Below are 16355 nucleotides of genomic sequence, written 5' to 3'. Positions count from 1 at the left end.
GTACCCATACAAAAATTGTGTCCTTTTTTTCACACAAATAGAGCTTTCTTTTGATGGTATTTGATCAATACTGGGTTTTTTATTTTTTGTGCTATAAATAAAAAAAGACTGAAAATATCGTGAAAAAACGCATTTTTCTTTTTTTCTGTCATAAAATTTTGCAAATTAGTCATTTTTCTTCACAAATTTTGGCCAAAATTTATACTGCTACTTATCTTTGGTAAAAATAACCCAAATAAGTGTATATTATTTGGTCTTTGTGAAAGTTATAGAGTCCACAAGCTATGGTGCGAATCATTGAAAATTGATCACACTTGATCACACCTGATGTACTGAAGGCCTATCTCATTTCTTGAGACACTAAAAAGTCAGGAAAGTACAAATACCCCCCAAATGACCCCTTTTTGGAAAGTAGACATTCCAAGGTATTTAATAAGGGGCATGGTGAGTTTTTTGAAGTTGTCATTTTTTCCCACAACTCTTTGCAAAATGAAGATTTTTTTTTCTTTTTTTTTTTTTTTTTTACAAATTGCCATATTAACAGGTTATTTCTCTCACACAGCACATGTATACTTGCAACTACACCCCAAAACACATTCTACTACTCCTCCTGAGTATGGCGATACCACATGTGTGAGACTTTTTCACAGCCTGGCCACATACAGAGGCCTAACATTCAAGTAGCCCCGTCCGGCATTCTAGGAGCACAAATTACACATATAATTTCCTGACAACCTATCGCACTTTTGAAGGCCCTGGAGCACCAGGACAATGGAAACCCCCATAAAATGACCCCATTTTGGAAAGCAAACAGCCCAACGTATAATTTTTGAGGCATAATGAGTCTTTTGAATATGTCATTTTTTCCACAAGTTTTTGGAAAATGTGGAAAGAAAATGAAAACACATTTTTTTTTACACAAAGCTGTCCATTTATGCAATATTTCTAACACATAGCATGTACATAGCAAAAATTGCACCCCAAAATACATTCTGCTATTCCTCCTGAGTATGGCGATACCACATGTGTAACACTTTTTCACAGCCTGGCCACACACATAGGCCTAACATCCAAGTAGCGCTTTACACAAAGTTGTCCATTTATCCACTTTAAGACTGGGCCTATTTTTGACACTTGGTGTTTACAAGCTAAAATCATTTTTTTTGCTAGAAAATTACTTGGAACCCCCAAACATTATATATTTTTTTTAGCAGAGACCCTAGAGAATAAAATGGAGATCGTTGCAATATTTTTTATCACACCATATTTGCGCAGCAGTCTTCCAGATGCGATTTTTTTGAAAAAAATTCACTTTTTTGAACTAAAAAATAAGAAAACAGTAAATTTAGCACAATTTTTTTCCATAATGTGAAAGATAATGTTACGCCGAGTAATTAGATACCCAACATGTCATGCTTCAAAATTGCGCATGCTCACAGAATGGCGCCAAACATTGGTACTTAAAAATCCCCATAGGCAACATTTTAAAAATTTCTGCAGGTTACTAGCTTAGAGTTACAGAGGAGGTCTAGGGCTCAAATTATTGCTCTCGCTCTAACGATCGCGGCGATACCTCACATGTATGGTTTGAACACCGTTTACATATGTGGGCGGGACTTGCGTATGCGTTTGCTTCTGCGCGCGAGCTAACGGGGACAGGGCGCTTTAATTTTTTTTTTTTTTCTTATTTATTTTATTTATTATTTTTTTATTTTTACACAGTTTAAAAAAAAAAAATGTTTTGATCATTTTTATTCCTATTACAAGGAATGTAAACATCCCTTGTAATAGAAATAGGCATGACAGGTCCTCTTTATTGTGAGATCTGGGGTCAAAAAGACCTCACACCTCACAACTACACTAAAAAAGAAAAGAAAAAAAAAATTGTTGAAAGAGGAAAAAAAAAAAAGCAAAAAAAAAAGCGGCCCTTTAAACCGGTTGCTAGGCAACGTCTTTTGACGTAGCTCCGGTCCTCCAAGACCATAGAGTTGAGTGAGGGCCATCTTGCCCTCACTCGACTTCCTGTCTCTGAGGATCCGGGACCGGATAGTTTTCCCCGCTGCCGGCGGGTCCGGTAAGCTGGGAAAACGTCTGGGACGTGGCAGGAGGGGGGGGGGGGCACCTCTTCCCCTGCACCGTAAGGGTAATTCCGCGGCGAATCCGCCACTGGGACCACCCTTATCTGAAAGCCGATCGCCCGCCGTTTCAAAAAATACCGGGGTTATGGGGGCTATCTGCTGCCATAACCCCAGTATTTAGCTTTTAATGGCCGACGCATATAGTCGTTAGGCGGTCAGTAAGTGATTGCATGCATATGGCAAACAGGTGACGATGACTGATGGGGTGACAGGTGACGATGACTGATGGGGTGACAGGTGACAATGACTGATGGGGTGACAGGTGACAATGACTTATGGGGTGACAGGTGACGATGACTGATGGGGTGACAGGTGACGATGACTGATGGGGTGACAGGTGATGATGACTGATGAGGTGACAGGTGACGATGATTGATGAGGTGACAAGTGACGATGATTGATGGGGTGACAGATGACAATCACTGACGGGGTGACAGGTGACGATGATTGATGGGGTGACAAGTGACGATCACTGATGGGGTGTCAAGTGACGATGATTGATAGGGTGACAGATGACGATGACCGATGGGGTGACAGGTGACAATGACTGATGGGGTGACAGGTGACGGTGATTGATGGGGTGACAGGTGACAGGCGATGGTCACTGATGGGTGACAGGTGACGGGCAATGGTGCACGGCGGTACTGATGGCAGTCTCTGGTGACCGGTGAACTTTAGGCTATGTTCACATGTGAGCGTAGCGATCGCGGGCAGAATCACTGCGATTCCGCCCGTGATCCAGAAATCATTGCAAATTGCGGGGCGCCTGTGCGTTGCCCGTGATTTGCAATAGCACCCCAAACGCTGTGCGATGTTGCTGCGATTTCCGCCTGCCGAATCGCGGTAACATCACGCAAACAACGCATGACGCCCCAAAGAAGCTCTTGTACCTTTTTTGGGCGTCATGCGTTGTTTGCGCGATGTTACCGCGATTCGGCAGGCGGAAATGGCGGCAACATTGCACAGCGTTTGGGGTGCTATTGCAAATCACGGGCAACGCACAGGTGTCCCGCAATTTGCAATGATTTCTGGATTGCGGGCAGAATCGCGGTGATTCTGCCCGCGATCGCTGCGCTCACATGTGAACGTTATGGGTATCAATTTCTGGGCACTGATGAGGTGACTGTTGGGTGACAGGTGACATTGGGGGGGGGGCTGAGGACTGTGTGGGGGGACCTTTATTTGTGTGATTTTACTTTTTCAGGTACACAGAGCAGTAACTCACTGTTTCTAGTTCTTCTCCCCTCATACTGGAAACTGTATGAGGAGAGAAGAGCTAGTAACACTGAGTTACTGCTCTTTGTTTACATTTTCTGATCGGCTGTGAATGGATTCACAGCCGATCACATAGTAAACAGTCACTGTCAGTGACTGTTTACTACTGCCGGTGACAGCTGTGTTCCTACGGAACACAGTGCCACCGACATGACCGCGCTGCGTGCTCCCGATCGCGCATGCGCGGTCATCTCCCGGCCGCCTCCATTGTGATCGGCTGTGTCATTGGAACACTGCCGACACCGGCAGTGCACGGCGGCGCGCCCGCGATCGCGCGCCTGCCGTGCATTTCCTGGGTCACGTCATATGACGTCCGCCCAGGATAATAGCCGCACCGTCCCGCCGTCATATGACGGCGGGCGGGTGGTAAGTGGTTAAAATAGTATTTTTTTCTAGAAATATATTTTTTTTTTAGCAGATACGCCAGAGAACAAAATGGAGATCATTGCAATACTTTATGTCACACCGAATTTGCGCAGCGGTCTTGCAAACGATATTGTTTTGGGAAAAATACACTTTTTTGAATTAAAAAAATAAGAAAACAGTAAAGTTAGCCCAATTTTTTTCTATAATGTGAAAGATAATGTTACGCCAAGTGAATAGATACCCAACACGTCAATCTTCAAAATTGCGCATGCTCGGGGAATGGCAACAAACATTGGCACTTAAAAATCTCCATAGATGATGCTTTAAAATTTCTACAGGTTACCAGTTTAGAGTTACAGAGGAGGTTTAGGGCTCGAATTATTGCTTGCACTGTAACAATGGCAGCGATACCTTGCACGTGTGGTTTAAACACCATTTACATATGTGAGCACGACTTGCCTATGCGTTCGCTTTTGCACGGGAGCTCGGAGGGATGGGGCGCTTATATAGTTTACCTTTTATCTTTTATTTTTACACTGTCCCTTTGTTTTGATCACTTTTATTCCTATTACAAGGAATGAAAACATCCCTTGTAATAGAAATAATCAGGACAGGTCCTCTTTAATGTGAGATTTGAGGTCAAAGACCTCAGATCTCACATCTACACAAGAAGCAAAAAAAAAATAATAACATTTTTTTTTCTTTTTCAGCATGAAAAAAAAATGGGCTCTTTAGGCCGTTGGGAGGAAGCGACGTATGACATCGCTCCGGTCCCCCAAGACCATAGAGCCGAGTGGGGACCATCTTGCCCTCACTCGACTTCCTGCTTGGGACATGGATTGATCAGATCATTTTCCCTGCTACTGACGACTCTGGTAAGCAGGGAAAACGACCAGGAAGCGGCGGGAGGGGGGGCACCTCTCCCGCTGCCCATAAAAGTGATCCTGTGCTGAATCTTTTATCACTTTTATGTGAAAGAGGACCGCCCGTCCTGTAAGAAAAAGCTATCTGCTGCCATAACACCCGTATTTAACGTCAAAGACCCGATGTAAAACTGCGGCAGGCGGTCCAGAAGAGGTTAAAGGAATTTTCTAATTTTTAGTGTTTCACTTTAAGCATCAGTAAATCACTGGTCATTTAAAAATAATGTTTTTTACAAACTTTTTTTCCATTGATTCATGTCCCCCAGGGCAGTAACCAGACCCCCATAACCATTGTATGCCCAATTACTTGATTTTTCCAGTGCGGGTCCCATAGATTTCAATCAGGTTAATTATTGGTTCTGAACTTTTACGATGTTCCAAAGTTCTGCTGCGAACCAGGGGGGTCGTTCGGCCCATGTCTAGTCACCAGTATTTCCTGTGGTCTGTAGCTGATCTTTCTCCATAAATGTCATACTAGGGTTAATTTACCAAAACTGAAAAGTGCAAAATCTGGTGCAGCTCTGCACAGAAACCAATCAGCTTCCAGTTTTTTTTTGCCAAAGTTTAATTGCACAAACTGAAGTTAGAAGATAATTGGTTACCATGCACAGCTGCACCAGATTTTGCACTTTCCAGTTTTAGTAAATCAACCTCGCTATGCCTTATGTACTGACATTCTGTCAAACCATACTTGTTTCACACTGTCTCTCTTTATGGAGGCTGCATTTTTAAAAGAGGAAAGGGTTTGCCTCTTCATGTCAGAGCCCCCAGCAAAAACAGTGGGTAGCACAGTAGTGACATAGCCAAATGTCACTTTAAATACCAGTCAGAGGTAGCACTGCAGATTGAGGTGTGCATAGGCACCCTAACATACCAGGGAGAACATTGCCATTTTTTTAGAGAAATTCCATATTAGTGATAGATGAATTTGATTGGGTTGGATCTGCAGGCACAGTTAGCAAATGCTACCAAAAATATGCAAACTTACATTAGTAAATTTAAACCCCATTAAAGTCAAAAGGAGGCGAATCTTAAAAAAATACTCACACTTATTAGGGCTAATTTGTAAGAAACATTTAAACCAAGGAAATGGGCTAGGCACTGACAGTGGGGACATATACCATTTCAAAAAATGTTTTTTAAAATATGGTTTGGTGGTGGAGCAGATCCTTTAATAGGGTCTAATGTGCAACATTAAATGTGCACAATTCTTTTAAATTACATGCTTAGAGGATGCCTTCAATCTGCTTGTAAATTGCTGCATCTTTAGGATGTACTAAAGTAAAAATGATATAGTGGGGTCGCACGGATTGCATTGTTCAAAATTGTTGTTGTTATTAAAGTTCTGCAAAGACAGTGACTTTGGAACTATGGGGGATGTAGTACAGGAGGAGTCAGGATCATAGACTGCAGTGAGAGAGAGAGAGATCCTTCTTCCAAGGGAGCACTAGGGCCTGCGGAGCTTGCTGGGAGTGGCTTTATAAAGGAGGGTGGGACTCAACTTCGCTCCCTTGCCTCGAGGGCATCGTCCTGGAAAGAAGGGGAAGAGCTGCTGCGGATTGCGGGAGATTAGGCCGAGGCCTAGTGGCGGACACCGAAGTTAAAGCTGGTGGTGTGAGTGAGCAGAGGAGTCTCGGTGGCGGGACCGAGCAGAAGGTTGCTGACAGGCAGACGGAGGCGCTGAACAGAGCGGAGTCTGGCCACGGCAGAGAGTGGAGCTCCTGGTTTGGGTGGGAGACATCCAGTATCTTCACCTCTATAAATTACAGACCTAGGGTGAATCAGGGCGGGACAGTTGAACTGCTTGCTAACAAAGGGCCATACTGATATATAGCTAACCACTGGACACTGCAGATATACATATAGTAGGTGGGTGAACTAGGCCTTAAGCCCTCTATGCAGTCCCAGGCTGCTAACCTGTTGTGACGCATCAAGATTTGTCGCGAATACTACTCTGTGGATTACAACTATTGATTACCTTGAGGAATATAGTTCATCATCCTTACCTTTATTGGATTACAAATACTTTCCTTAGATTGTGTGAATTCCTTGCCGGTGAAGACAAGTGAGGCATCACTATCCAGGAGACTCTTTCAATTCTTCATAAAGGGGGCCCCCGCTGGTATACAGAGTGCATTCGGATAGCTACTTTAGTATTGTTATATAGTTTCTTCTACATTAAGTTATCTAGTGTAGTCACTCTTATCTGTGGTCACTCTCTAATTACACCAGATTATTCAAAGTGTTGTTTGCTATTGTTGAATTCAGTCCTCTAGCATACACATGCACTTATTTGTATGTGTATGTGTGGCCTGTGTTCCGGATCCTGAGTGCTGAACTAAACCTAAATAGGTGGTTGGGAATTCAGGATCTATCCCACTAGTAACATTTGTGTCATTTCTGATTCTGTTTGCATACTCTTGTTTTTTCTTCAAAAGTTAAAAGCAGTAAACTGATTATTCACTGCAATACTTGTGATCTCAATCATTCAAGATGACAGAGCTAATAGTGTCAGATGGGTTGGAGTGGGCACAGAGCACAAGAAGTGAAGAGGATACTCATGCAATATACCAATCCCTTGGGGGCAGGGCTACAGTGACATTTAGAAAGAAAAAAAAATACCGTTTGTGACCAAATTACATTTCTTACCCAGCTTCCTTTAAGTAATTTTCAAAGCTAATAGGCAAGGGATTGCCAAACAAATGGCATTGGAAGCTAGGCACTGCCTTGGAGGACCAATGCAAAAAAAAAAAAAAACATCTATAAAACACCATTCAGTGGGGAGCAGATCTTTTAATAAGGTTTAAAGGGCAATAAAAAAAACAAAAAACAAAAAAAAAAACAGTTCCTTTAAAATACATGCCTGGGGATGCCTTAAACCTGTCTGTGAAGAGATCCACCTGCTTGATTTTCTAAAGCAAAAGTGGCATTTACAATGTTTGTTTCCCCCTCTCTCCTTCTGTACCATACTAGGCCCCTTACCCTCAACATGGGGAGGGTACATTGCCAGCCATGTTGCGAACCCCCTGAAGTAAAATTTACTGAAGGACGCCCAAAATTTACAAACAGCACCAATTTTTTACTGACAAAAATGAACTGACAGCCAGATGTTTTACTGACACTTCAAAAAAGTACATAAAATGGCAGTTTTCAGAGTAAAACAGTGCAAATATCAATATTTAAGCTACAAACGTGTAGCTAGTGCTATTAGCAATGTGTTTAATGTACTGTATTTTCTGGCGTATAAGACTACTTTTGAACCTCAAAAAAATCCCCCAAAAATGGGGGGTCTCCTTATACGCCGAGTATAATATCTCCAAGGTAACCTAAGTATAAGTATTACCGGTAGATTAAAATTAGGGGGGGTCGTCTTATACGCCCAGTCGTCTTATACGCCGGAAAATACGGTATAAAAAAAGGCAAAAAACATATTTCTTCATTTATAAAAAGGTCAGGTTGATATAACCCAGCACAGAGTCTGCAAGGTTCCCCTTTTATAATGCAAGGAGGAACTCAGCTGACTCTCACATAAAAGGGAACACTGTGGACTCTGATGTAAAGGAGAACTCTGAGGACTCTGATGTAAGGGGGAATGCTGTGGACTATAGTGAAAAGGGAAACTCTGATGTAAGTGGGTCCCTGGTCACCCAAGCCCCCCTCCCTCTTACACAAGAGTCCACAGGGCTCCCCTTTACATCACAGTCCATAGAGTTCCCTTTTACATCAGTCTCCGCATGGTTCCCCCTTACACTGCTCTGACAATAAAGACTCTGATGTAAACGGGAACTCTGAGGACACTGATATAAAATTTAAAAAAAGGAACTCTAGGAACTTTGATGTGGGGGGTTCTAGAGACCACAAACCACCTTCCGCAGACATTTTTTACTACTTCTCTGCATCTCTTTAGCACTCTCCCCCCCCCCCCCCCACGCATTCTCTCTAGTAAAAGATAAACATCCAAAAGGTGGAGTAGGTCTCCTTCATAGCACTGAGGCAGATGAGCGGAACAAAAAGAACCATCACAAAAGTACAGACATATAGTTCAACCTGTTAGCATATTTAATAATCTTCAACTGAAAAACCCATTGCCACTTTTTTGCTGATAAATACTAAACCTAACATTTTTCCTTACAAGGTTATAACAAAAAAAGAAACAATTAAAAACAAAAGGAAATAAAATCACATATATAATGTTTTAAACTTTTAGGTCGCAATGACAAAAATAGAATATCTTGTAGTATTGGTCAGTCAGCTAGTCTGATCTCTCCCATGGATGTTGCCAGTGAAAAAGGTTAATTATAACCATCATTTCTGTCATTTTTAGTAAGGAGGCAGTCGTCTAAAATTGCTATCACCATCTTTCTTGAAGTGATATTAAAGGTATTTTTTAAATTATTTTTTAAATAACAAACATGTTAAACTTACCTGCTCTGTGTAATGGTTTTGCACAGAGCTGCCCGAGTCATTTCCTAAAAATTACATATTTTGTTGCAGGGGATGCCAGAAATGTGACTTGTATCTTAGGGCAGACTTCTGGGAAAATTGGTGAGCCAATCACACAAGCAGGAAATGATGTTCCTGGGGTGTGGACAGTACACATTCTGTGTACAGAACCCCTCCAGGTAGCCATATTGCATTGCATTTTCAGATAATTACAATTGATTGAAAAGGAAAGGTCATTTTTAATATTCAATTACAATATGACTTGTGTTGCAAATGTATACACTATATAGTTTTTATTTAATTTGCTATTTTTTTTCCCCCACAGAAGTGGAGTTACCCTTTAAGGAAAACAGCACAAGTGGCAGTAGAAATAGCATAAAATACAGCTGTTATCACTCTCGTAAAAAATTTAACTATGATCACTGTACCCTTACCCTGTGGCCGGCATTGCTTGTAAGTCTTTATTGCAGACTGATCAGACACCTTGACTGTGAGCCAGGGTGCAACTTAATACTTCACTTACTCTTCCATTCTAATTACTCTGTGATAACAAGTTTATCTGTATCTCTATCGCCACTCATTTTTTGGTAACAATTCTTCTGCGATAGTTGTGCAGGTTGGAAAACTCAAGACGTTTGCTCAAACCAAAGCAAGTATAGCTTAACCCCTTCATTACCAATAAAAAAACAAATCTTAACATCCAGGCCTAACCCACAAAGGATATTTTTTCCACCCCTTGATGCCTTTGCTCCTGACAGTAAAAAAGACTAAAGATGAGTTTTGCACACACGCTTATGTGGGTTTAGCTGCATCAAGAATTTGGGCGTTCATTGATTCCATCGGGCAGAATGTTCATTTATTCTGGCCATTGGGTTGAATGAACGCTCAAGCGCTAAATGCGGCTAGCATTTAGGCACATTATGACGTGTTTACACGTGTTTAGGCACGTTCAGGGTTTTTCCACCCAAATGCTCCTCTCTTGAACACGCTGGTGCTGTGTTTTCTTTTTTTTTCAACCTCTAAACGCTCCTCCTTTAACATACTTGCTAATGCCTATGTGTGCACGGACACATAGTCTAACATAGAGGTGCATTTACAGGCTGAAAAAAAAAGTCAAATGCCTGTATAAGCAGCGTTTTTAAAGTCCAAACCCAATTTTGCAACTTTGGCAAATGTTAGTAAACTTCATATTCTTGTAACTACTTAGTGCATCCAGGTGACTTATAGTTTGTTTTTAGGGCAGATTATGCTTTCATTGGTGGTAAATGTTATAAATATTTCCTGATTTTATTCAAGAGAAAAGTGGCCTAAAACAGTAGAAGATATGATTTTTTAAACTGTAGCTGTATTTTTTTTTATAACATTACCATGACCCACAAGAAAAAAAAAATAAAGTGTAAAATAAAATCTCACACTCCTGACGATAACGGTGATACCACATATGTGTGCGTTATTTGTTAGTTGTACCTGTAGTGGGTCCAAGAAACAGTAGTAGACATCCCTCTGATTCCTCCTTTATTGATTGTATTGTAACTGTACAGTCTGCCCTCATTTTGTAAAGCACTGCGCAAACTGTTGGCGCTATATAAATCCTGTATAATAAAAATAAAAATACCTAAACAAACTGGTATGAAGGGCAAATTCACACATGCCCTTGGTCAAATTACAGAACAGCCAAAGAAATTCAAAGCTCCTTCCGCTCTGCATTGCCGGCTAGCTAGGGGGCAGTCTAATGCATGATTCAGCACACCGCACTATCGTCTTTTTTTTTTTTTTTTCATTTTTTTTTCAAGCTTTATTTGAAGTGTACAAAACGTACACTTTATTCACTGCAATGTCGGGCGGTGCACTGCAATAAAATGCAGCTTATCGAACGCTGCAGCACAGCGCTAGGCTGCATTGCAGTGTGTCCCTGCAACAACAGATATTTGGGTCTGTCACCGCATTTAGTGTGAATTGGCCATAGAACCTATTTTTCCTACTTAAAACACAGTGATCCTTACATTAACTGACAACTAACGCTTACATTCACTAGACTAGATTTAGTCCTGATCTATTATTTTATTTATATATTTTTTTATTTTTTATTTTTTTATTTATTTATTTATTTATTTTTTCTAACAGACCATTTTTTTTTTTTTTAACTTGCACTGCCTTGTATACCTTTTGAACATCTATTTACGCTATCTACAGCTCATCTAATTCGTGGTCATGTCATGATTGATGAGAATGTAGTGGAGCACACGATGTGAGAACTATTTCAGAGTGACAAGAAAGACATGTAATACCATGAGGGTAAGAATGGGGAAATAATTAACACAACATGTGAACAGTGAGATAGAATTACTATTATTGGAGTAGGCAGCTATGGTACTGCTACTCCTGCTTTTCACTCCAACAGTGTCAAATGCAGGACAGATTTTGACTAGGGATGAGTTTTAAATTTGCCGCTGTCATGAGTTTGCAGTGAATCTTGTGGGTTCAAAATTTACAATCTGGACAAATTTATGTGTATATGGACCTGAGCACGTTTTAAAAAAAAATAATAATGCATTGTATGGCCCATTTATGTTTTTATTATTGGGGACTGTTATGTCTTTAATTTTATTTTGTGGTTGATTCAGTCAGAGGTCACGTTTTTGCAGCAGGCTTTCCTATTAAAAAAAAAGTGTCCCTTTAATTAATTTGGGGGGGGGGGGGTATATCGGTTTTATTGTATTTTGGTTCTGTTACAAAAAAAAGTGGGCTTTTGTTTTAGGGGGTGCTATTTTGGGGTTTCACATTTTATATTTTGATTTTATGTTGGGAGGGAAATTTTTTAGGTTTGGACTCAAAATGCAGCATTTACTTGTTGCAGACCAGTTAATCTAGCAGCTGCCTTTTGTGCGCAGCATGGCACTTCAAAGAAATAAAAAAATGGTGCATACATCACTTAAAACCACTTCAAATTATATCACTTACATTCCCTGGACCCCGCTCAATTGTTCCCTTTAAAAAAAATAAAAAAATAAAAGTTAGGTATACACCAGTTGGGACTATTATCTTAGTATAAAATTGTCCTGTTGGTTAATTTTACTCTGCTGCATGTTCTGTGTTGTCTTTATTCTTTTATAAACCTTTATAAACCCCTGCCTGTGCTCTTATGCTCTAGCACATTTTAAAATAGCCTTGCTCATTAAAAATTCTTGCTGCTGACCAATTTCACACTGTTGTATCATCTGTGGTCCCATAATTCCTAAATGAGTCAGCAGCAGGGAAATTTTGCATGAGCAAGAAGAGGGACTGCCTAAGCAAATTACTGGCCAATAAAGCAGGCCTATTTCAGCATGATGAAAAGCATGTGTTGCTGCTAACACTACCTTAGGCTAAAAAATATTTTTTGAACCTGAAATAATCAGGTACGATGCTTTATATACACCCAGCTAATTGTAAAAGACAATATATCCAGAGTCAAATATGCTATGCTAGTGTACGCTGTTGCTGGGCTGCCCATGAATATTTTACTGTTCCGTAACATCAGTAATGATAAGCTAATGGGCCAATGGGTTCGATTTGCAGGACATTCAGTAAATCCATTTAATAGTAAGAAAATTGTGAACTTAAAGTTAAATTGTGAACCCAACATATCATGTCATATTCCTGAGATGTGCCTGCTGTACCATGTATGTTTATGAAAAAGTATCCTGTTCTGTTTGTACGGCTTCCTTTGTGTGAAATACCTGGTGTTCCTGACAGTCCTCTGCTTTCCTATTAGAAACTGATTACACTAGGCATGACAGCACAGCATGGTCAGTTTTCCAATGATTAAACTTCTGATAACTCCCCCCCCCCAAAGCCATTTACTGGAAAGTTTGGTGTGCTGCTGCTTCTCCTCCCCTAGCTCTCTGAGATACTTATGCAGCTGAGAACAGGGAGTATGTGATCGCTTATAAAAAAAACAGTATTTAAAATGTTTTTATATATACATATATAGATAGATAGATAGATAGATAGATAGATAGATAGATAGATAGATAGATAGATAGATAGATAGATAGATAGATAGATAGATAGATAGATAGATAGATAGATAGATAGATAGATAGATAGATAGATAGATAGATAGATAGATAGATGGATAGATAGGTATATAGATATAGATATTTTGCATTTCATTTCTTTTTAACACTGAAAGTTTTTTTTTTTACAAAGTGAAGGTTTACATATACTTTAAATTCAAACCTCACTGAAGTCTTTGGGGGGAAAATCTTGAAAATCAGTTCTGGCCATTTTTAGCCCAGATAGCAAGCAATTGTGCTGCAGGTTTAAAAAATGACTTGCTAAGCTTTTGCTGGACTTGCCAGGCTTCACAAGTTTGTTGCACAATTTCAGCAAGTCTGCAGTCAGTTATGTTGTGCTATAGTCTTCCCACCACAGGGGTCACTGTGGCTGAATTTTCATACTGTAAATTTGCAGAGCTCTTGCTGTAGACTCACCACTGCAACTTTGCTCTTGCTAGAGACTTGCCACGCAGAATTGCTACAAATTGGAAAAGTATCAACTAGAACTTGTGCTTCAAGTGCTCTGCAAGCGTACAACTTGCCAGTGAAAATGTACAGCAAGTTAACAGACTTACAATTCAACACTGCCTCAAATTTGTGGCAGGTTATCTTTGCTATCTGAGAAGGATAATAGACAGGGATTGTCAAATACTGAGCAAGAGCACTGAGCATGTGCACTGCCATGATGGACATGTGACACCTGATTTTGTTTTATCAGTAATAGTAGGCCTGAATTTTTAGGGTGGAAGTAGAAGCCACAAAAAATCAAAAAGCTATAGAAAGGTTCATTCTAATAAAAAGAAAAAAAAAAAAAAAAGGCCCACAACTTTGTACAAGATTGTCAGTGGCACAACAGTGTCAAAAAATACTTCAAAAGTACAACCCCAAATTCCCGGAAACCCATCCTCATATCCCCAATTATTCCCAAATTATTGCAAATTAGACTTGTAAACATGTAAGTGTTTGTCTAAAAATAATAGTGTTTGGCAGAAATTGGCCAGCATCAGAACAGTACGCAAGCGGATGAATAGAGAGCTAATATAAAGAGCTCTGCAGTGTGGACCTTTTTAAACATATCTGCTGTCGAAAGCACTGTTGTGATTTACAATCGCTCCCTCCAGTGAATCAACCCAAAGTAACAGCTAACAGTAACATGTACATGGAAACATATGACTCTGCACCACAGAGCTTGGTGGGAGCAGCACCTCAGTCAGAAAAGTTGGTAATAAAACGCACCGTCATCTTGTTCTGCATGAGCACATAGAAGCCACTTTTTTTTTTTTTAAGTACTGCTGAAGCACCATTTTCCTCTTCCTCCTCATGTATAGGTATGGGTTTTGGATTCAGAAATTGAATTTGTTCTGAACTTTGTCTTTTCAGCACTCTGAGAACAGGTAAGCTAAATAGTGTGTTTGCTCACGCACTGCTAAAAGTGAAAGCATCCCGCTCAGGTTGGTTTTAGGGAACCAGTGGCAACCAGTGAAGCATCCCTGGTCTGCCATTACCTGCCAGCTGGGGATTGTTCTAAAATAGTACCATGTTGTCTGGTGGACAAAAAAAACAAAAAACCCAAGGACAATTTATATGTGTCCATTAGCAAATCAGCAGTTGATTATAACTCGGCTTTATCCAAGCAAATGGGGTGCTCAGTAATAACAAGCCATTTGTCTCTATATTGCATATAAGGATTGTGGACACATTCTTTCCTTGCTAATGTTAATCTACTGTTGCTGAAACTTCCTAAAAAATACAGGATTGGAAAAAAAAACTTGGCCATTGCCAGAACTATCTGCACCTCTTTTATTAGATCTTTCTATGCTAAAAAATGTCTTGCAAAGACATAATAGTCCTTTTAAATTCTCTAATATGGACCAAAGCTGTAAATACATATCAACCAATATCTTCACAAAATGAACAAAGATGTTCTTTGCTTTGAAGGCTTGGTGAATTTCAGCTCATTTATATGCCCCTCAGGACCCCTTTACGATGTGTTTCCTATGACTGCAAGTCTTTGTGGCAACACTTTCAAATACATATGTATATAGCAGAAATACCAGTAGTTGAAGGATAATCTGCTGTGTTTTATGCTTATGCTTGCTTTTATAATCTGAATGAAAACAAAATTTATCAAGGTAAAAAAAAAACAAGAGGACCCCATCTTCTCTAAAAATTTAGAAGCTTCAATCAATCAAATTTATTTTTATCATTCTACAAATCTAAACCTGTTTTTATAATCATTCTGTAGTTTTTGATATGAATGCTGTTTAAAATCATGTTCTTGAAATGTGAGAATAAAATAACCTGAGTTAGCCGATACATTTGAGAGATTTTGTGTCTACCTCTACTCAATGACTGTTTGTCCTCTGGTCTGTGTAAAAGATAGCCAGAGACATTTTCTGATTATAGCTATTTCCTGCTGATTTCAGCAAAAGTATTCAGTAGTGAATAGCTGAAAACCTGCCTAATCCACTCCTGAGACCTAGGTCGTAATGGTTGGCTATGTCCATGTTCTCCAATAAAAAAAGGTATAGGGGTAGTTATTCCCATAGCTAGTGGACAACAAACACACGGGACCTGGATATTTTAAATACCAAGCCCTCGTGACCTTCAGCACTGTGTAGATGCTTAGCCCCCCAAGAATAGACTAACAGCTCAGTGCTCTTCCTGCACCAAGTGCCCTATGAGGGTGGCATGGCTACTTCAGGGCATAGATTCTTCTTAAACACACACCCCTACCCCCCAACACATACACACTCTTTGCCTAAATGGGTAAACAAGTACTTTTACAAAATTATGCAAAATATTGACTTAATGACAGGACAGATTAAAACAGGAGTAAAGGAACTAGACTGTGAGAATCTCCCCAGAACCCCAATCTTTTATTGCTGTAGGGGCCTCAGAGTATAGATGCAGCTCATCCAAATGTAAGTTCACAGGTGCCCCAGTGTAGGGCAAGGCAAATAAACACCTTCAATTTGTTATCTTTGTTTCAATAAATGGGCAGATAAGGAGGCTGTTTTAAATAGATTTGGGGTGAAACAAATCCATATGAGTTAACCACAGTTTCTCCAATTTCCCCTGTAACTTTTTGGGGCACAAGTGCTGATATTTTGGAAGGGGGCCTTTTTCTGATCCCCTTCCTGAAACATCTGCCCTTTCTTGAATGGATT

Source organism: Pelophylax lessonae, assembly GCF_965119305.1.
Source record: "Pelophylax lessonae genome assembly, chromosome: 5".
NCBI lineage: Eukaryota > Metazoa > Chordata > Amphibia > Anura > Ranidae > Pelophylax > Pelophylax lessonae.
This window is presented reverse-complemented; position numbering follows the sequence as displayed.